The following is a 21,105-nucleotide window of genomic DNA, read 5'->3' on the forward strand; positions in this document are numbered from 1 at the left end:
TCCCATGCCCCTATCCCTTGTTTGAGTATTATCAGGTTGGGGCTTGTCCTGTCTGACCTCTCCTACCTCCCGTGGTCAGTTTGTCCTGCAAACAGGTCAGATCCAGGTGCCCAGGTTTTGCAACTTGTTTCCTCTAGCAATGGGAGAGTGCTCAGCGAGTAGATCTGTGGCAATTGCAAACAAGAGCTCAAGTCCTCAGTGTTTTGTGGGTCCTTTATTCCTCCGTGTCATAGTCACCTGGTAAGGTCAGCCAGTCAGACCCTACCCTGCCCTTGCAGTTTAGCTCACTTGGCCTCCAGCCCATCTCCTTTCCACCCTGTTTGTAGTGGCCTACCCAGGCAGTGTCTTTCCTTCAAATGTTCTTCCTTCTTGGCAGGCTCCTTTTGTTCTTTTTCCTTAAGAGCTGGTCTCACCTTAAGTTAACATTGTTTCAAAAAATTGATGTCCCTATTTTTTGACAATGTCATCCTTTGTTCCTATAGTTAATAACTCATAGTGGCTTTCCCCCATTACTAAGGATTGAACCCAGGGAGCACTGAGCTACATCCACAGCCCTTTCTTTTATATTTTTTTTTTCTTTAACAAGGTGTTGCTATGTAATTCAGGCTGGTCTTCAATTTATGGCAGTCCTCCTGCCTCAACCTCCCAAGTGCTGGGACTGTAGGCATGTACCACCACACCTGGCTTACCAGCCTTTCTTTTAAAGCTTATTTTGAGACAGGGTCTCAGTTGCCCAGGTCGGCCTCAGCCTCCAGACACAAGCCACCACTCCTTACTTGTGCTCAGTGCTGGCTGCTATAGCTCGCATGGGGAGAGGTGAAGGGATGGAGCCTGGGGCTTTTAGCAGCAGAACTGGGGATTAGATGGCTGCCTCCAGCAGGTAGGGGTGGGGTGGGGTAGGGTTTGGATTGATTAAGGGTGAGACAGTGGCCAGATCTCTTCCAAGGCCTTATCTTCAGCTTGTATGTGGTGCCTGCCTGCCCTGAGCGCTTGGCCACTTCTTACCCTAGACCCGGAGAAGTGGCTTCGTGGTCTTTCACTCTGACTTCATCCCAGGCTCTGGCTCCCATTTGTTCCCTAAACTCCATGGCCCTGGACCCTTAGAGGAAAGAGTTCCCAGAATAGCTGGGGAATTACAGAAGCAGTCTTAACCGTGGGGACAGGTGTAATAGTGGCCTATATTTACTATGAGAACAAGGCTTGGTGTTTTGGACAATGTCCTTTGGAAAGATGAAAGAAAACATCAGGGAGGCTTTGGAGTCAAGAGATGAGTTTGAAAAATCTAGAGTTAACCAGGGGCAGATAGTTTTTGCATTAGGGAAGCAGAGAAGCTGGAGAAGCAGGCAAGGCTCAGATCGTGAAGATCTTAAATGCCTGCCTCTTTTGGGTTTTGAGGTGCTTTTGAAGCATGCCAAGCAGAAGAGTGATATAATTAGATTTGTACTTGGGATCATGCTAGTGCTATAGAGGGCAGAGATACTGGAAACAGCCTGTTTTGGAAACATGGTAACCAGGAGCTAGATGGAGGTCTTGAGGGACAGGAGAGGAAGAGTGTACTTCACAAGTGATGTGTACCCAAAAGCTCCTTTCGTCTTCTCCCTGTTCTTATAGCAGCTGCACCACTCCCAAATGTGCTTGGATTAAAGGCCCACAACAATACAGTATGATCTCAATTACATTTGCAGAGTAGTTCCAAGTAAGGTCACAGTTTTAGGTCCAGGTTGTTAGGAAATTTGGGGGAATGCTCTTCAACCCGCCTTAGTGGCTGGGTAGTGGCAGTTACAGAGCGACAGGAAGTGCACATGAGTGAAGCCCATGAGGCCTGGCTCAAGATTCCCGTGAGTCAGAATCTGCTGGCCGCCTTGGCGTGGATTCCTGCTTTTCTGTGTGTATTTTTTCTCCCATCACCTGAGCACATATTCATATACCACCAGCTTTGGCAAGCAGTCCCTGCCCTTTATTGAACACACACAGCCTAGGAGACAGGAAAGGGAAGTGCGTCTTTGTCATGTGTTTTTGCTGCTGGGTTTTCACTTGAGCCCTAAGAATTGTTGAGCTGTAGACATGAACTTTTTCCTTGAGTTATTTCAGCAAGATGTTGCAGCAGCTGTCTTCAGGTTTTTGTTGTTGGTTGGAGGGAATTGAACCCAAGGCCTCACACAGATATATCCCTGGCCCAGTTTTTTATTTTCACATGCTCTTGCTAAGTTTCCCAGGCTGATCTCAAACCTAGTCCAAGGAACTCTCATATATCCTTTACCTCCTTATTAATTTACTTTTTGCCCCATGCTTCATCATTTTATGCACATACATACAACTACATATGTTCCCCATGTACTGGTTTTGAGTGGAAGTTGAAGATGTGCTGCTTTATTCCTAAATGCACCAGTGTATTTCCTAAGAACAAGACTGTTCCCTCACATAGTCATAGTGCGACAATTAAGATCACGCAATTTAGCATTGACGCGACACTAATCTTCTGGCCTTGTTCAGATTTCATCACTTTATAGGAGCGGAACGTTAGCAATCTTCCTCCTTAGTCACTGAATTCCTGCTCTTATTTGCAAGTCCCCCCGGTTCTCATTGTCTCTTTCCAGGGTGTTTCCCTGTACTCGAGTTTGCGTCTGGGTTGTGTTTTGGCAGGAACCTCACAGCCAGTGTGGTTTGTGTGTCCCACAAGGATGTTCATGATGGCAGCTCAGAGATGTTATCTTTGATCACTTAGTTCAGGAGATGTCTGCCAGGTTTCTTCTGGAAAGTTGTATATATTTTTAAGGTTAAATTGTATTTTATCCCATTCTGCCCCTCAAGCCCCTCCCCTCCCTACATGCAAAAGCTTTGTTGGAAAGTTACATATATTTTTTTTTTCTCAAAAAGTGAGTGTCTCAGACCCTGTTTGTTTTGGTTTGGTTTGGTTTGGTTTTTTTGGTACCAGGGATTGAACTCAAGACCTTGCGCTTGCGAGGCAAGCAGGGGAACCACTGAGCTAAATTCTTGGCCAGAAAGTTATGTTTTAAGGGCATAAATAAAACTTAAGTTTTTCTCCTCACTATAGCCAGTCTGTTGACAGTTATATTTTTCTTATTAAATATTCCTCATGACCCTTTTTTACCCATAATTTTTTTTTTTTCTAGTACTGGGCATTGAACCCACGGCCCTGTGCATGCTAGGCAAGCACTCTACCACTGAGCCAGATGACCCCCTGTTTTGGTCTTAATCAAGCTTTTTAAATGTTTATCAAAGTCATAGCTACATATACAATAATTTAAAGAAAATTGTCAGGTGTGGTGGCACAGGCCTGTAATCCGAGCACTCAGGAGCCTGAAGCAGGAGAATTACCACAAGTTCAGGCCAGCCTGGGCTACATAGTGAGTTTAAAGCCAATCTGAATTACAGAGCAAGACCCTATCTCAAAAAAAGAAAAAAGTCATTCTGTAGTTAGAAAACAAAACAGCCTTCTCCCCAGCCCCAAACATTGCCCTTTTTCTGTCCTGCCAGAGGCAGCATCCATTCTTTTAACTACTTACTTTGGATTTTATTGCTGTATTCCCAGAAAATATACTCTTGTTGCTACTGCTTCATTTTTGAGTTTTTGGCTGTTTTAGGTCAGATTTTTGGAAGCAGACTTCTGGAGATTTGCATATAGGGAATACACTGGAAATGGGCTCAAGAGCAACTCCTGTAAGAAGGAGGGAAGCAAATGGGGCAGTGAGGGCATGTGACCTGCCTCAGTCACATGGAAGGCTTAGTGATCCCACAACCAGGCAAGGGACCAGGCCTTTCCACCTCCTCATGAGTTCTGCCTGATCCCCAGGGCTGGAGTACCCTCAGTGGAGTAGCCCTTTCTGGCCAAGGCCATTTCTTGCTTGGCTGTCATCCTGAGGCTGGAGTGTCCAGCACTCCTGGGCCTGAGGGAGTCGAGCAGGGGATCTGAGTGGCGTCCCATAGCATCACCTAGAACAGCTCCTCCAGGACTCTGCTTAGTCTCTTCCTGGGAGAAATTAGAGAAAATAAGTGCAAAGTCAGTGGGGTGAACTATAGTCCCCGTTGCTGCTGTTGCTCCCAGATCTATAGCTGATACCCTCATTTCCCCTCTTACTGCCCGTTCTGGATTCTTCTTACCTAGGTGTCTCCTCTGCAGGTCTAAATGGCTAACCCCAGGGTGGGAGGAGATCCAGACTTTTATCTCTCAGGCTTGGCCTCCTGGTCATTATGCCCTACTCAGTCCACTGTTGCCTGTCAAAATTGGACAGAGAAATTCCCCTGGGTGCCAAGATGTTTTGACCAGCACACCTGCCTCCTGACGATCAGGGTCCATCATCCTGCCAAGACTTCAGCTCTTCACACCTGCTCTTCTCGGCACAAGGGACCTCACGTGATCAGGCAGCAGTCACAGCTCACAGTGTAATGGGTCTGCTTGTCTCTGCTAGAGAAAGTGTCCCTCAGAGAGCCAGGACCTCTTGGCCACAAAGCCTTGTGTTATAATGTTGGGAAGATGGTGGGGGGCCAGGAGTTGTAAGCCACCCCATCTAACTTCTACCCCTTGGTTCCAGGCTCCCAGGACATAGCATCTGGCAATACTAATTTGGGGTGGATCTTGTTCTTGTCTGGACAGGGTATTTCTAAGCTGGTATCTCATCTAAATGTTAAGCTCTTGGCATCTGTCAGTCTGAACCGTGTGGCATGTGGTAGGAACAGTGGATCCCAAGTTCATGTGCTGACTGCCTCACTTCTGTTGCTCTAAAATGGGTCCTTTGTTTTTTGGGGGGGGGGTTTTGTTACCGGGGATCGAACTTGGGTCCTTGCACTTGTGAGGCAGGCGGCAGAACCACTGAGCTAAATCCCTGGCCCAAGGGTCCTTTGTTTTTTTATTTGTTTGTTTTTGTTTTTAAATGGGTCCTTTAGTTTGATGTGACGTTGTACAGTGTCTTAGTTTGTGCTCCTTTAAAACACCAGAGACAGTGATTTATAAAGAACAGATTTATTTTCTCATAGGCCTGTCTGGAGACTGGGAAATCCAGTGTCAAGGTTCCAGCAGGTTCAGTTGTCTGTTGCTTCCAAGGTGGTGCCTTGTTGCTGCCTCCTCCCGAAGGGGAGGAATGCTGGGTCCTGCATGATAGAAGGTGGAAGGGCAAAAGGGCTGAAGGCTGCGTGAAGCCTCTTTTATAAGGATCTTGATCCTTTTCATAAGGACAGGTGCTCTCATGACCTAATCACCCCTTAAAGGGCCCCCTCTTAATACCATACCTTGACCTTTAAAGTTTCAGCACCTGCATTTCAGAGATGACACAGTAAGACCATAGCACAGTGTCCTATGTCATTTGATATGGTAAGCATGTGGATCATGGTGAGCTGAGGCTGTGTAGGCAGTAAGAGAAAACCCATATCTAGAATATCTTCTAATGCCTCTCAGGATGAATGACTCCCCCCTCCATGGTAGAAGGGGCTCAGGTAATCAATTTGCCACCAAGTGGCTGGTGGATCTTGAAGAAGGGTGTCAGTGTTGGTGTCAGTGTTCGTCTCAATTGCTCATGGTTCAGACATTTGGTGGTAGCAGTGACCAGATCAGCCTTGGTGAGTTAAGCCCATGTTATTCTCATGTACTTTCTCCCTCTGGTCACCATGTGTATTGGGCAGCTTTCCCCTGCTGAGACAAATACCTAACATAACTTAAGGAGAAGAAGTTTATCTTGGCTCACAGTTTCAGAGGTTTCAGTCCATGGTCACTTGTCTTCAAGGCAGAAAATGGCATGGTGCAACAGTGTGGGGAGGGAAGCTTCTCAACTAACAGCATCAGGGAAGCAGAGAGCAGGGAAGAGCACTGAGAAGAAGGGGCAGAGGTCAAGTAAACTCCCTAAGGTCATGCCTCTATGACTCATCCAGACATACCTAGAAGTGCTTTACTAATCTAGACATCTCTCAAGCCAATCAAGTTGACAATTGAGATTAACCATCACACCATGGTTACTTTGTTCATGTGCTGCTCTGCAGTGGCCCATGAGAGACACCACTTGATGTCTGCTCACAAGAGTCTCTGTTTATGAGTGGCTTAATATTTCTCTTGCTATAGGTGCTGTCTGTGTTGATGGCAAAGTTCTTCTGACTTCTTACCCACTGCCATGGTTCCAGCCACATGCTTCCTAACACCAGTCATCTGCCTGTTTTTTTTCCCGGTTCCTCACCTACTGTCCTAGCCATTTGTCACTGCCCTTGAATTTGTATAGATTCTTCATAGGGCTACCATCGTTTCCATACAAAGCTGTCACTTAAAGCTCTGCCTTTTGAGAGGAATTCCCCTCATCACTGTCCTTTGCGGTAACCTTGAGTAGGGATTTAGTAGCAGTCTACTTGCAGCTTGTCCCCATGTACTGAGCCAACCCATTGGTGACCCGAGCCTGTCCTTTTTCTTCCTTTGCTAGCTGCTCATAAGGGACCTCCTTGTGAGCATGGATGTGAACTGAAGAAGAGACACGGAGAGCTTGGATACCTGCCCGTGTAAGCTTGTTTGTGTCTCTAGCCTAGCTTGTGCCCAACCCTGAATGCACTGTGTCCACCCTATATGCATAGATCACTGCTGGACCCGCCAGTCCATATGGCTTTTTTTCTTTTTTTTTTTTGAGACAAGGTCTATGTAATTCAATCTGGGCTCAAACTCACTATGTAGGGCCAGGGATTTAGCTCAGTGGTGCTGCCACCTGCCTTGCAAGGAGAAGGTCCTGAGTTCAACCCCTGGTACTAAATAACAAAAACAACAACAACAACAAAACCCAAAAACCCAACTCACTATGTAGCCCAGGCTGGCATCAAACTCATGGTGATCCTCCTGCCTCAGCCTCTCAACTGCAGGGATTACAGGTGTATGCTGCCACACCTGGCTACCCTCATGCCTTCTTGAGTCCAGCAGAACCCAGGTTATGATGGACAGTTCTGGCCTTAGTCACTTGATGTCACGTGTTTGGATTTATTTTTTGAGACAGGGTCTCACTATGCAGTTCAGGCTGGCCCTAAACTCAGTATGTAGCCCAAATTGGCCTCGAATTCTCTCCAGTCCTTGCACTTGTCTCCCGAGTGCTGGGATTATAAGCAAATTATAGCCACCAGGCCTGGCTAATAATTTCTTGGAAAATTTTTTTTTCTCATCAACTGTATGTGAATGTTTATTGGGGAATTTGAAAGTCCAAATGAGTTGGGTGGATGCAACATGTCTGAAATTCTAGCACTCTGAGAGGCAAGGCAGGAGGTTTGCAGGTGTGAGCCTATCCTAGACAACTTTGACCCTATCTCAAAATTTAAAAAAAAAAAAAGCTGGGAATATAGCTCAGGGTGAAGGTCCTGGGTTCAATCCCCAGGGCCAAGAAACAAAAAAGAAAAAAGGCCAAGAGGATTTAAAATAATTCACCATCTGAGACATTGAAGGGCATCTAGATTCCCTAGTCCCTAACACCAGTAGTACTCCCACTATTACGGACAACCAAAAACATACCCTATAAATTTCAAATAGCCCCTAGGGGGCAGCATTACCCCACCAAGAGTCACAGATCCAGGCAATTGGGTCCAGTCTTAGGGCCTTCCTGGAAATCTGAGTTTGTCCACATTTGAGTCCCCTGGCTGATCGCTCCCTGCCTTCCAGACTCTTGTCCAGCTGTCTGCCTGTGGTCTTCACTGGGTATCCCATGGGCCCCTCAAACATCACAGGGCCAAAACAACTCTTCTCAAGGGTGGGGGATTTAGCTCAGTGGTTCCGCCGCCTGCCTCGCAAGTGCAAGGTCCCGAGTTCAATCCCTGGTACCAAAAAAAAAAAAAGGAAACAAAACAACTCTTCCCCACACTCTTCCTCCTCATCTTCCCTGTTTTGGTAAATGACACCACTGTCCATTTGGCTGCTGTCAGAAACTTAGGCCTCTCCCTTGACTCCTCTCCTGTGCCACCCATAGAGCACAACGGCCTCTTCACGGCATCTCCTGGGTCGACTGCTCCCTACCCTTCTGCCAGTACTAGGATCCTCCTAGCTGCTCTCTCTGCTTCCAGTGAGGCTTCTGCCCTATCATAGTCTAATTTTTGTGTGGTAGTCAGCACCATCCTTTTTTTTTTTTTTTTTTGGTACTGGAGATCAAACTCGGGTCCTTGCACTTGCAAGGCAGGTGACAGAACCACTGAGCTAAATCCCCGGCCCTGACCATCCTTTTAAAACATAAATCCCAGCCCTATATGGTGTTGCACGCCTATAATCTCAGCACTTGGAGAGGCTGAGGCAGGCAAATGGCAAGTTCAAGCCCAGCCTGGGCAACCTAGTGACTTAAAGAGACCCTGTCTCAAAATTTAAAAATAACAATAAATTAGATCCCTCCTTTGCTTGTGGATATCCAGTTGTTGTAGCACTGTTTGTTGAAAGGCTCTGCTTAGTTGGCTTTGTGGGAGCACATACCTATAATCCCAGCACTTGGGAGGCCAAGGCCAGACTGGACTGCATAGCGAGTTCAAGGCCAGTTTAGACAACTTAGTGAGACACCATGTAAGAAAGAAAAAAACCCAAAACAATAACAACAAAATTCTGTTTCTCCTGCTCAGTTTTCTTGGCATCCTTGGTGAATATCAAGTGACCGTAAATGTGAGGGTTTATTTCTGGACTATAATTCATTCCTGTCCATTCTTAGGCCATTACCACACTGACTTGAAATCTGTAGCTTTGGAGTAAGTTTTGAATTTAAGAAATGCTAGTTCTTGAACTTTGTTTTTCATTTTAAGATTGTTTTGCTTATTCTGGTTCTCTTGCATTGCCGTTTTAATTTTGGAATAAATGTGTCAATTTTTTTTGAAAAGAAAGTGAGCTCAGATTTTGATAGAGATTGCACTAAATCTATAGATCATCTCCGGAGTATCACTATCGTGGCAATATTAAGTCTTCTAATGCATTTGTGTAGGATGTCTTTCTATTTGTTTAGATCTTCAATTTCTTTAAAGGATGTTTTTTGGATTTCAGAGTATGAGCTTTATACTTCTTTTCAGCTTACTCCTAAGTATTTTATTATTTTTTTTGAGGGGGTGTACCAGGTATTGAACTCAGGTCCTTGTGCTTTTGAGGCAGGCACAGTGCCACTGAACTAAATCCCTGGCCCAGTATTTTATTATTTTTGATGTTACTTTGAGTGGAATTGTTTTCTTGATTTTATTTTCATGCTGTTCATTCCTAATGTATATAAATATAATTTGAGTTGGGTTTTTTTGGTACCAGGGATTGAACTCAGGACCTTGCCCTTTGAGGCAGGTGACAGAACCACTGATCTAAATCCCTGGGCTATAATTTGTTTTTATATACTTTTCGGGGGTTGAAACAGGGTCTTGCTATGTAGCTCAGGTTGTTCTTGAACTCACTATGTAGTCCAAGCTAGTCTTGAATTTGTGGCAATCGTCCTGCCTCAGCCTTCTGAGTGCTGGGATCACAGGTGTGTGCCACCACGCCCAGCCACATGTTTTTGTATACTGACCTTGTGTTTTGGAGCCTTCCTGAACCCGTTCATTAGTTTTAATAGTCTTAGTACATTCTTTAGGATTCTCTATATACAAGATTGTGTCATCTGCACACATAGGTTTACATTTTCCTTTCCAGTTGGACACCTTTCACTTCTTTCTAATTTTTTTTCCTGTGGTTGCCTACTAGAACCTCCAAGGTAATACTGAATAGAAGTAGTAAGGGCAGATATCACTGTTTTGCTCTTGATTTTAGAGGGAAAACATCCAGTCTTTTGCCATGTGATTTTTATTTTTTTGTATATGTTCTTTATCATATCAAGGAAGTTCTCTTTATATTCTTAGTTTATTGAGAGGTTTTAATCATTAAAGGGTGTTGGGTTTTGTCAAATGCTTTTTCTGCGTTATTGAGACAGTTGTGTCATTTTGTCCTTTATTCTATTGTGGCACATTATATTAATTGAGTTTTATATGTTAAGTCAACCTTATCTTCCTGAGATGAATCCACCTTTATCTTTTTTTATTTTACATAATTACTTATTTTGCTTTTTTAGTACACATTTGCAGTACGTGAACTTTACATTCATCTTATGGAGCAGGTACATGTACTTAAAACATCTTGATTCTTTTTCTTCCTCTTCCCCTTCTCACCCACCTCCTTTCCTCCATCTCTAGATCCCCTTTCCCCATTTTCATTATTGTTGTTACTGATATTATTATTTTAGTTTATGTTTGTGACATATAATGTTTAGATTCATTGATTTGGTACCTGTACATGACACCTCTTAGATCTTTTTATGTCCCCTTCCCCTCCTGGCCTCCTGCTCCCCCTTGGTCTCTTGGATCTCTTCCTATTTGTAAAAGATCTATCTCCCTGATTTCTTGTATCAGTCTTTTCTTTTTTGCCCTTTATTTGAATTTTGCATTACTCAAATGAGAGAAATCATACAGTGTTTAAGCTTGTGTGTCTGTTTCACTTAACATTATGTTTTCCAGGTGTATCCGTTTTCCTACAAATGTCTTGAATTTTCCTTCCTTATAGCTGAGTATATTCCATTATGTGTAGATAGCACATTTTCTTTATCCATTTATCTGTTGATGGACATGTAGGATGCTTCTAGGATTTAGCTATTATGAATTTTGCTGCATGTATTCCTGTGACATTGTGTCTTTCGTTCTTTGGGGACTATACCTAGAAGGGAAACAGCTGGGTCAAATGAAATTTTATTTTTAGCTTTTTTTTTTTTTCCAATAAATAGTTAAGTGTTCTTTTTTTTTTTTTTTTTTTGGTACCAGGGATTGAACTCGGGTCCTTGTGCTTGCACAGCAGGCAGCAAAACCACTGAGCTAAATCCCCGACCCATATTTTTAGCTTTTTAAGAAATTTTCATAATGGTTTTACTAGTATACATTCCCACAATGTAAATCAATTTGTTTTTTTTTTTTGTACCAGGGATTGAACTTGGGACCTTGAGCTTGTGAGGCAGGCGGCGGAACCACTGAGCTAAATCCCTGGGCCCCCACAAACAATGTAAAAGGGTTCCTTTTCCACCACAGCCATGCTAGCATTTGTTATTATTTGATATCTTGATGATTGCCATTCTTTCTGGTGTAAGATGAAATCCTAGCGTTGTTTTAATTTGCATTTTTCTAATGGCCAGAGATGTTGAACATTTTTGGATATGTTTATTGCACTTCTGAGAAGTGTCTATTTATTTTAGTTGCCCATTTTTGTTGTTGTTGTTGTTGTTTTGAGGCAGAGTCTCCCTTTGTAGTTCAGGCTGGCCCTGAACAAACTATGTAGCCCAGGCTGGCCTTGAACTCGCGGTGATCCTCCTGCCTCAGCCTCCTGATTGCTGGGATTACAGGCATGTGCCACCACACCTGGCTGGTTGCCCATTTTTTGACTAGGCTTTTTATTGGGGGGGTTCTAATTTTTTTGTTTTTATATATTCTAGATATTAGTCCTCTGTCTGAGGAATAGCTAAAAGAAGATTTTTCCCATTTTGTAGATTGTCTCTTCACTTTGTTGGTTCTTTTTGGGGGGCGGGTACTGGGGATCGAACTCAGGACCTTGCACTTGTGAGACAGGCGGTTGCACCACTGAGCTAAATCCCTGGCTGTTGGTTCTTTCTTTTGCTGTGCAGAAGCTTTTCAATTTGACATGATCTCATTTGTTGATTCTTTTGTTATTTCTTGTGCAATTGGAGTTCTGTTCACAAAGTACTTACCCACATCTTTTTTTTTAAGCAAAACCTTTATTGGTACATTTTAGATGTACATAATGATAACATTCATCATAGGAAATTTCTAACTGTACATGATATATCTTGCTTCTTTTTTCCCATTGTCATCCCCTTCAACCCCTCTTCTCTTCTTTATTTACAAAAACTTTGTTTCCATTTTTCCTTCTATTTTCTCTTTTTATCCTTGTCCCTTCCTATCTTTCTCCCTCCCCTCTCCCTTGTCCCCCTCCCCATTTGAACATTTTCTTCCCATTTCCAAATATCTAGTATACATTTTAGTCTTTATTTCCACTTTCAGTTTCTCACACCAGAGAAACAATGCAGTGTTTAAACATGTGTGTGTAATTTATTTCATTTAAGAGTATGGTCTCAAGGTCCATTCATTTAGCTATAAATGTCTCAAGCTCATCCTTTTATATGGCAGACTAGTATTCCATTGTATTAAAAAACCCACACATCTTCTTTAGCCATTCGTTGTTTGATGAGCATTTGGGCTGTTTCCAAGATTTAGCTATTATAAATTGTGCCACTATAAACATGGGTGGACATATATCTCTATGGCATGATGCTTTTAATTCTTTCAGGAGGATACCAAGAAGGGGAATAGCTGGGTTTAATGGAACCTCTAGTTTTAATCTTTTGAGGAATCTCCATACTGATTCCACAGTGATTGTACCAATCTACATTCCTACCAACAGTGAAGAAGGTTTCCTTTTTCCCCATGACCCACAGCATTTGTTATTTGTTGATTTCTTGGTAATAGCCATTCTTTTTGCGCTGAGGTGGAATCTTGGGATTATTTTAATTTACGTCTCTTGAATGACCAATGATGTTGAACATTTTTTTCATACATTTATTTCACATTTATACTTCTTCATCTGAGAAATGTCTGTTCATTTCAGATGCCCATTTTTGGATTGAGTCTTTAAATTGGGGGGAGGGTCTGATTTTTTTGAGTTCTTTATATATTCTAGATTTTAGTCCTTTGTCTAAGGAACAGCTGGAAAAATTTTTTCCCACACTGTGGGTTATCTCTTCTCTCTGTTGGTGGTTTCTTTTGCTGTGCAAAAGGTTTTTCAATAAGATGATATCTCAGTTGTTAATTCTTTGTGATATTTCCTGTGCAATTGGAGTTTTCTTCATAAAGTCTTTGCCTGCACCAATGTCTATAAGAGTTCTACCTAGTCTATCTTCCAGCAGATCTTGTGTTTCTGTTTTAATATTTAGATATTTGATTTATTTTTATTTGAGTTTAGTGCATGGTGAGAGATATGGGCCTAGTTATAATCTTTGGTATATGGAAAGCCAGTTTCCCAGCACCATTTATTAAGCAGGCGATATTTCCTCCAATGAAGGTGTTTGGCTCCTTTGTCAAAATAAGGTGGGTATGTCTGGAATTGTTTTTGGATCTTCTTTTTTTTTTTTTTTTTGGTCCCGGGGATCAAACTTGGGACCTTGTGCTTGCAAGGCAGGCGGTGGAACCACTGAGCTAAATCCCTGACCCCGCATCTTCTAATCTGTTCCATTGATCCTCAAGTCTTTTTTTTTCCTGTACCATGCTGTTTTTATCACAGTAGCTTTGTACTATAATTTCAAGTCAGGGATTGTAATGCCCCCTGCCTTGCCCTTGATGCCCAGAATTGATTTTGCTGTTTTAGGTCTCTTCTGGTTCCAAATAAATTTTAGAATTGTTTTCTCTAATTCTGTGGGATATGCTGTTGAAATTTTAATGGGGATTGCATTACATCTGTTTAACAATTTTGGAAGTATGGCCATTTTCACTGTATTGGTTCATCCTACCCCAGAACAAGGGATATCTTCTATTTTCTGATATCCTCTTTGATCTCCTTTTTCAAAGTGCTGCAGTTTTTCATGTAAAGGTCTGTATTTCCTTCATTAGATTGATTCCTAGGTGTTTCATTTTTTTTGGATGCTATTGTGAATGGTGTTGTTTCCCTAATTTCTCTCCCAGCGAGCTTGTTATTTGTGTATAGGAATGCTATTGATTTTTGAGTGCTGACTTTGTATCCAGATATACTACTGAATTTGGTTATTAAATCTAGAAGTCTTTTGGTGGAGTTTTTGAGGTCTTCTATGTCATCCACAAATAATGATAATTTAATTTCCTAATCTTATTCCTTTTATTTCTTTCTCTTGTCTAATTGCTCTGGCTAATGTTTCCAGAACTATGTTGAATAAGAGTGATGACAATGGACATCATCTTATTCCTGACTTTAGAGTGGAAGCCTTCAGTTTTTGTCCATTTAGTGTGATGTTGGCTGTTGGTTTGTCATAGATGGCTTTTATCAGACTGAGATAAAGACCATCTATTCCAATTTTGTTTTTATCATGAATGGGTGTTGGACTTTCTCAACCACTTTTTCTGCATCTATTGATATGATCATATGTTTTTGTCCTTGGCTCTGTTAATATGATGTATTACATTTATTGATTTGCTTATGTTGAACCATCCCTCCATTCCTGGGATGAATCCTACTTAGACATGGTATATACTCTTGATGATTTGCTGCATTCTGTTTGCTGGTATCTTATTGAAGATTTTTGCATCTATGTTCATTAGGGAGATTGGCCTGTAATTCTCCTTTTTTGGTTGGATCCTTCTCTGGTTTTTGTATCAGGGTAATATTCCAGGAATGAATTTGGGAGAATTGCTTTCCTTTCAATTTCATTAAAGAGTTTGAGAAGTAGCAGAATTAGGTCTTCTTTAAATTTCTTGTAGAATTTAGCAGTAAATCCATCAGGGCCGGGGATTTTTCTTTGTTGGTAGGTTTTTAATTACATCTTCAATTTCACTAACTGATATTGGTTTATTTAGAATTTTTATATATTCTTGGTTCAGCTTTGGTAATTCATATGTATCTAGGAATCTTTCCATTTCTTCTGTGTTTTCCATCTTATTGGAATACAGATTCTTGAAGTAGGTATTGATAATCCTCTGGATTTCTGCAGAATCTGTTGTGATTATACCCTTTCCATTCCTAATTGTATGGATTTGAGTCTTTCCTTTTTGTGATAAGGTTGGATAAGGGTTTGTCAATTTTATTTAATCTTTCCAAGGACCAACTATTCAATTAATTGTTTCTTTATATTGTTTTCTTTTTTTTTTTTTGGTACCGGGGATCAAACTTGGGACCTTGCACTTGCGCGGCAGGCGCCAGAACCACTGAGCTAAATCCCCAGCCCCCTTATATTGTTTTCTTAGTCTCTGTTGAATTAATTACTATTCTTATCTTTATAATTTCCTCCCTCATACAAGTTTTGGTCTTGACTTGCTCTTTTTTTCCTAGAAGCTTGAGGTTCAACATTAGGTTTTTATTTGAGCTTACTCTTTTTCTGATATAATAATTCACCACTATAAATTTCCCTCATAGGACAGCTTTCATTGTGTTCCATAAGTTTGTGTATGTTGTATTGAGATTATCATTTAATTGTAGAAGCTGTCTGATTTCTTCTTTAATTTCATCTGTGACCCATTAGATGTTCAGGAAAGTGGAGGGTTTTTTGGTACCAGTGATTGAACATGGTACCTTGTGCTTGCAAGGCAGGTGGTGGCACCACTGAGCTAAATCCCCAGGCCAGGAGGGTATTATTTAATTTCCATGGGTTTATGAAGTTCTTGTGGTTTCTTTTGCCATTGAGTTCCAATTTTATTGTGCTGTGGTCGGATAATATGCATGGGATAATTTCAGTTCCTTTGCATTTACTTAAGTATATTCTTTGAGCTAGTATGTGGTCTATTTTGGAGAACATCCCATGTGCAGCTGAGAAGAATGTGTATTCTGATGTTATTGGGTGGAACACTCTATAGATATTTACTAAGTCCATTTATTCAAATTTTGGTTCAGTTCTGATATTTCTTTGTTGATTTTTTTGTCTAGTTGATCTATTTGTGACCATAGGGTATTGAGATTCCCCCATTACAATTGTAGTAGTGTTTATTTGATTTTTCATGTCTGTTAATATTTGTTTTATATACTTGGGTGTGCTAGTGTTTGGTGCATATACATTTATGATTGTTATCTCTCCCTCTTGGATTGTTCCCTTTACAAGGAGGTAGTGATCTTCTTTGTCTCTCTTCATCAGTCTTGGCTTAAAATCCACTTTGTCAGCAAATAGAATAGCTACCCCTGCTTTTTTTGGGATTCCTGTTACATGGAGTATTGTTTTCCATCCTTTGACTTTGAGTCTATGAATTTCTTTTTGAATCAAATGTGGTTTTTTTAATGTGTTTCTTGTATGTAGCATATTTTTGGATCTTGCTTCTGATCCAGTCTGCCAGTCAGTTTGAAAATGACATTTTGTGGTAGTTATTAATCTATCACCTTTAGCTGTGTGAATTAAATCAAGATCGAGGACCAACCCAACATATATATAGTGAATAAAATCTTCAATATAACAACTTTACCCTTTGGGATGGGGAATTAGAAGGGGTTGGGGAGGGAGGGACAGATGGGAAGAAGGATAAGGGAAGGTTAGCAGTGTGGCCAGAGGACACAGGTGAGAAGGAAAAAGAGAATACTAGGAAAATAAAGAAGAACTTCAAATGAGGACCAAAACAGGGACAAAAATGGAAGATGAACAATGTGGGAGAGCAAGAGAGTGAGTGTAAGAGAGAGAGAAAGGAAAGAGAAAAGAAAGAAGAAAAGAAAAAAAGGAGAGAAAAACAAATATTTGCAAAGAGTAGGAAAAAAAATTAAAGATAAGGGGAGCAAAAGAAAAGAAAAGAGAAAAAAAACCAAACTAATAATACTAATTTTGGGAATAAAGAATAACAATGAAGATGAAGGGCCTCTTTCAGGGTATGTCTCTGCTGTCACAATAGACAACGTGGGTTGCAGTGTGCAGATATAAGTCAATGAGTCTCAGCAAGCTAGTCGCAGACCTGTGAGATTCAGGCAGATTTCTGGCTGCAAGTCCCAAGTTGAGCTCCCTGTCCTCCTGTAGGGTTGAACTCTGCAGAGTTGTATTGCAGGTTCCAGCTGCCCTTCCCCTGAAGATAGTCCCAGTCCTGATGGGAGGTGAAGATGACTCCAACTTACCCAGTACAGAGGTCTGGTGGTCCGGTGTCCTCTGCGTCTTTGTAGTTGGAACCAAGTGGCTGTACAGAGAAGAGGCCAGAGGAGCAGGGAGGGTGGTGGTGGTGGTGGTGGTGGTGGTGGTGTCCAGTGGATTGCTGCCGGGGGGTGGGGTGGGGTGGGGGCTGATTCGGCGTGTTTTGCATGACTCACAACCTTGGTACAGTGTCCACAGGCCTGCCTGTCTGCAGCAGGCTACTTGAGAAGTTTTCTATAAACAAAGTTTTTATTCCATGTGTGCCATCTTCTGGTTTCTAACTCCAATTAGTTTTAGGTTGGTCTTCTTAGTGTCATCTAGTAGCTGTCAGATGAACTTTCTTGTTCTCTTAATGGTTTTTAAGTCTTCTCTGAGCTATTTATCATAATTTACCATTTTTTCTTCCATTTCAGAAACCCTGACTTCACATTGGTCATTTCTGCAATTTATGAATTCCATACAATTTTTTATACCTAGTATTTCTGTCCAATACCTTTTCATGGAGTTTATATCTTTGGTAAATTTGTCATTCATGTTTTTAACCATTTTGGTCAGCTCTTCCAATTTTTTATTTGTTTCTCCTATATCCACATTGGTCATTTTATATGACAATTTCATGAACTTTTGGGTCATATCCTCTGAACTTCACAAGTTTCTTTACATCTTCTTTAACCAATTTGTAAAGCTCCTCTACTTAGTCTTTGTTTTCCTCTCCACTGGTTTCCTCTAGATCTGCCCTTGGGAGAGTGGGGAGATCTTGAGGGCCTTTTGTTGCCTCGTTTTCCCTGTGTATGTATGTGTATATATATGTAACTTTCTGTGTGTGCACATCTGAAGACTGAGGTCAGGTAGAGTGAGGAGAGATTGTAGTTCATGTGAAGAAAATCCTTTCCTTTCAATGATATGTTTGTGACTTTATTTGTCCAGAGATATTGTTCACTCCTGCTATTTAAATGGTTTGGACTCTGTCACTGTGTTGTGAGGAGAGAATTACTATTGGTAACAGTGTCATCAGATCTGATCATACATCACTTGTATGAGTTACACTTTGTATTTACACTTTCACCTGTTATCAGTTACCTTTACAGCCTACACTGTTTGTTATTAGCAGTTAATCTGCAATGTGGGAGGAGAGGGGAAGGGAAGAGAGAGAGGGACCGGTGAAAGAGGTGTAAGTCAGTAGGCAGAGAGATAGGAGAAATAATAATAAGTAAAAAACATGAGATCAGGGGTCAGGCCCTGTTAAGGTCTTTTATAGTTGGAGTGATGGGTTAATGTTGAGGGTTTTAAGAAGACATTTGTGGGGGGCAGGGCTGGGATGTAGGAAGAGGGAAATGTAATTTGCTGTTAAGGAAAGCTTCGAGGTTATCAGAACCTGTTGATTTGTTTGTGCATGTAAAAGGTGGAGAAGAGACAAGGGAAGACAGGGTCTAGGTTAGATCAGGAAGAACAAAAAGAAAATAGGACAGGAGGTTAACATGAGAGAAGATGGGAATGTCTGAGGGTGAGCAGAATATAAGGAAGAACTTCTTAAAAGAATTTTTAAAATGGGAGAAACAAGTAAAAATAGGAAAATGGTGTTGCTACAGATGCTAGAGTTCAAGTAAATCAAAGAAAAAAATAAAATGAAATGAAAGAAAATCTAGCGGGGACCTGGATCCAGCACTCTGACAAGAGAACATACATGCAAATTTGTCGTGCCTGCCATGCCACGGAGCCTGGGTGTCCACACAGTTCCCTTCTGGCCTTAGTTACAGTCACGTTGCAGGTGGCCACATAAGGACGTGGGCATGCACACAGGGTGGACTCTGTGGGCAGGCGGGAGGGGGTTGCTGGGCACAGGGTAGGGGTGCTTTCCTTGCCTGCAGTGAGTGCTGGAATGAAGCTTTCCTCAGTGTTGGGAGCTGGGGCAGGGGTGGGAGAGGCTGGTCTGTCCCAGGAGTCTGGCCTCTGCTGGGCTACTTGGGTCCTGAAGTCTGTTTGCTACACTTTCATATGGCAGCTGCTCCTCAGAGGAGCGAGGGGTGGGGGTGGTGGACCAGCCATGGCAGCACTGCGTCCCCTTTTCAACTATCCAAATGTTTGCTGTGACCTACATATATCGTCTTTCCTATTAATTTTCTGTTTCAAGATGTCATCCCCTCCCCACTCAGAATACCTTCATTATCAGGAAATCTTCACTGAGCATCTCCAATGTGACTCTGCTTCTAGTCTGTCATGTTAGATCAAGTCTCATTTATCTTTGAGTGGTTCTTTTCCACTAGATTGTGAGTTCCACCACGACTGGAGCCACTGTCCCCAGGGCTCCACAGGGATCTCATTGCCAAGCAGACAGTATTTGCTGAATGAACAAAATCAGTGAATGAAGGACAGATGAGTTTAAAATGACTGAAACAACCCTCTTCATCCTGTTTCACTGTCACCTGAGTGAAAGAAGGTGGCCACACCCACAGGTCTGTGCCCCTGAGAGTCTGCGCACAGCTGCCTGAGGGCTGGGAACAGGGTGGAGGGAGCTGATGGGGTCCCCCTCTCCCAGGCCTCCTCTCCATGGCCAACTCTGGCCCGAACACCAACGGCTCCCAGTTCTTCCTGACCTGTGACAAGACAGTGGCTGGATGGCAAGCACGTGGTGTTTGGGGAGGTCACCGAAGGCCTGGATGTCCTGTGGCAGATCGAGGTGAGTGGCGGGCACAGGCCCCTCCCCGGCCCTTGGTGAGCAGTCCTGTGGGAGGGTGGGGGCCGCTTCTGCCTGGTGGAAGGCGCAGGCGGGTGGGTTTCCCCAACCTCTTTAGTCTCTTCCCCTCACGCCCCTGACCCCGCCTCCTCCTCTGTTCCTCCCACAAAGGCCCAGGGCAGCAAGGACGGGAAGCCAAAGCAGAAGGTGATCATCTCCGACTGTGGGGAGTACATGTGAGGCGCCACCCCGCTCCCTCTCTGCTCCTGCCTGTGTGTCTGGGCTGGCACGGAGGGTGTCCTGTGTGAAGCAGACGGCACAGGGTCTCAGTTCCTCCTTGGGGCCAGCTCGGAGCAGCTCCTCCGCAGCGCGGCCTGGACTTGCTCTGGGTTCCTACAGGTGCGCTGTGGGCCTGGGAGCCAGCGCAGGTGCCGCCCTCCCCACCGTGGACAGCTGATTGTCCCCTGGCTTTCCCAGCGTGCGGTGCCAGGACCTGCCCTGGCCCATCTGAGGATCCTGGACACTTTCTCTGCTAAAATAAATCCTGATTCTTATATTGCTGCCTCCAGCCAGGCCCCACCTATTGAGGCCAGCAGGGGTCAGCATTTTCCCTCTGTCTGTCCTGAGGTTGAGCCTCTGGGGAGACACAGAGGCCCAGCACGGGCATAGAAGTGACAGCCGGGCAGACTGCCTGTCTTCTTTCCTGCTGGGTTAGCCCGGTTCCCTTCTGCTCCTACACAGCCACTCATGCGTCTAGTAGGTGCCTGTAATCAGTCCACTCATTTCACCGCAGAGCTACAGTTGGAATCAGACTCCCGAAGAATGTCAGCACCTGTTCTTTGCCAGGCACTGTGCTTGGTGCTGGGGAGGCATAAAAATCAAGACAGAGCCTCCAGCTGGCATCTTGCCTGGAGTTGGAGTCTGGTACCCTGTACCATTGGTGGCCTGACCTTGCCACCTCGCTGCATCTCTCACTGGCTGAAGCTGAGCCCTGCCAGTCACCAGAAACTCCCCACCTTGGGGTTGCTGCCTGCCCCAGGCTCCCTCCCAGGAGCTCCTGAATCAGGGATCTGCTGGGCAGGGCTGGTTCTCATTTTGAGTTGAGATCTGAATACACCTGGAGAGGAGGGAAGAAGCCTGCTGCCCCCAGCCCCAGTGTCCCCGGGCCAGCTCTGCCTCTCTGCCTGGCTGTGGGGCTTCTGCCCTCACTGGCCCTGGGCTGGCTCCCTTGGCTGGGATCAGGCAGGGACCTCTCGCCTTAACACAAATGTTCTGCTCACTGCTGATCAATCACAGTGCTTAGGACCAGGACAGTGAGGCCAGGGTAATACCAGCTTTTCAAGGCTGTTGTGATATCCATGAAGAAGATGGTGTGATGTCCTCTGCATGGCTGACTCCAGGGTGATGTGTGGGGACATGGAGCAGACTGGCTTGAGGTCCTAGGAGGAAGGACTGTTCACACAATCCTGTGGAACAAGGGCTACAACTGGGGTACAAGGAGGACCATGTCACTGAGGTTTGGCCAGGGAGGCAGTGGTGCCTCCCATTAGAGGCTTCCCCAGAAGTTACCCATTGGGTCCACTTGTGGCCTTATACTCTGAGGTCACCTGGACCTCCAAGGTAAGGTGTCTGTCTCCACCCTAT

At 43.5% G+C, this 21,105-nt stretch overlaps 1 long non-coding RNA gene across 1 annotated transcript; it reads left to right on the forward strand.

The window, feature by feature from the left end:
• The first annotated feature begins 17,347 nt into the window (after nucleotides 1–17,347).
• On the forward strand, nucleotides 17,348–20,015 carry LOC110350457 (uncharacterized). The gene is made up of 2 exons (XR_015452723.1): nucleotides 17,348–19,464; nucleotides 19,633–20,015. It is a non-coding gene; the product is annotated as an uncharacterized LOC110350457 (long non-coding RNA).
• The last annotated feature ends 1,090 nt before the right edge of the window (nucleotides 20,016–21,105 follow it).

The sequence above is a fragment of the Heterocephalus glaber genome, unplaced genomic scaffold (genome assembly GCF_053883595.1).
Source record: "Heterocephalus glaber isolate CG9 unplaced genomic scaffold, H.glaber_assembly_v1.0 deba00001452, whole genome shotgun sequence".
NCBI lineage: Eukaryota > Metazoa > Chordata > Mammalia > Rodentia > Bathyergidae > Heterocephalus > Heterocephalus glaber.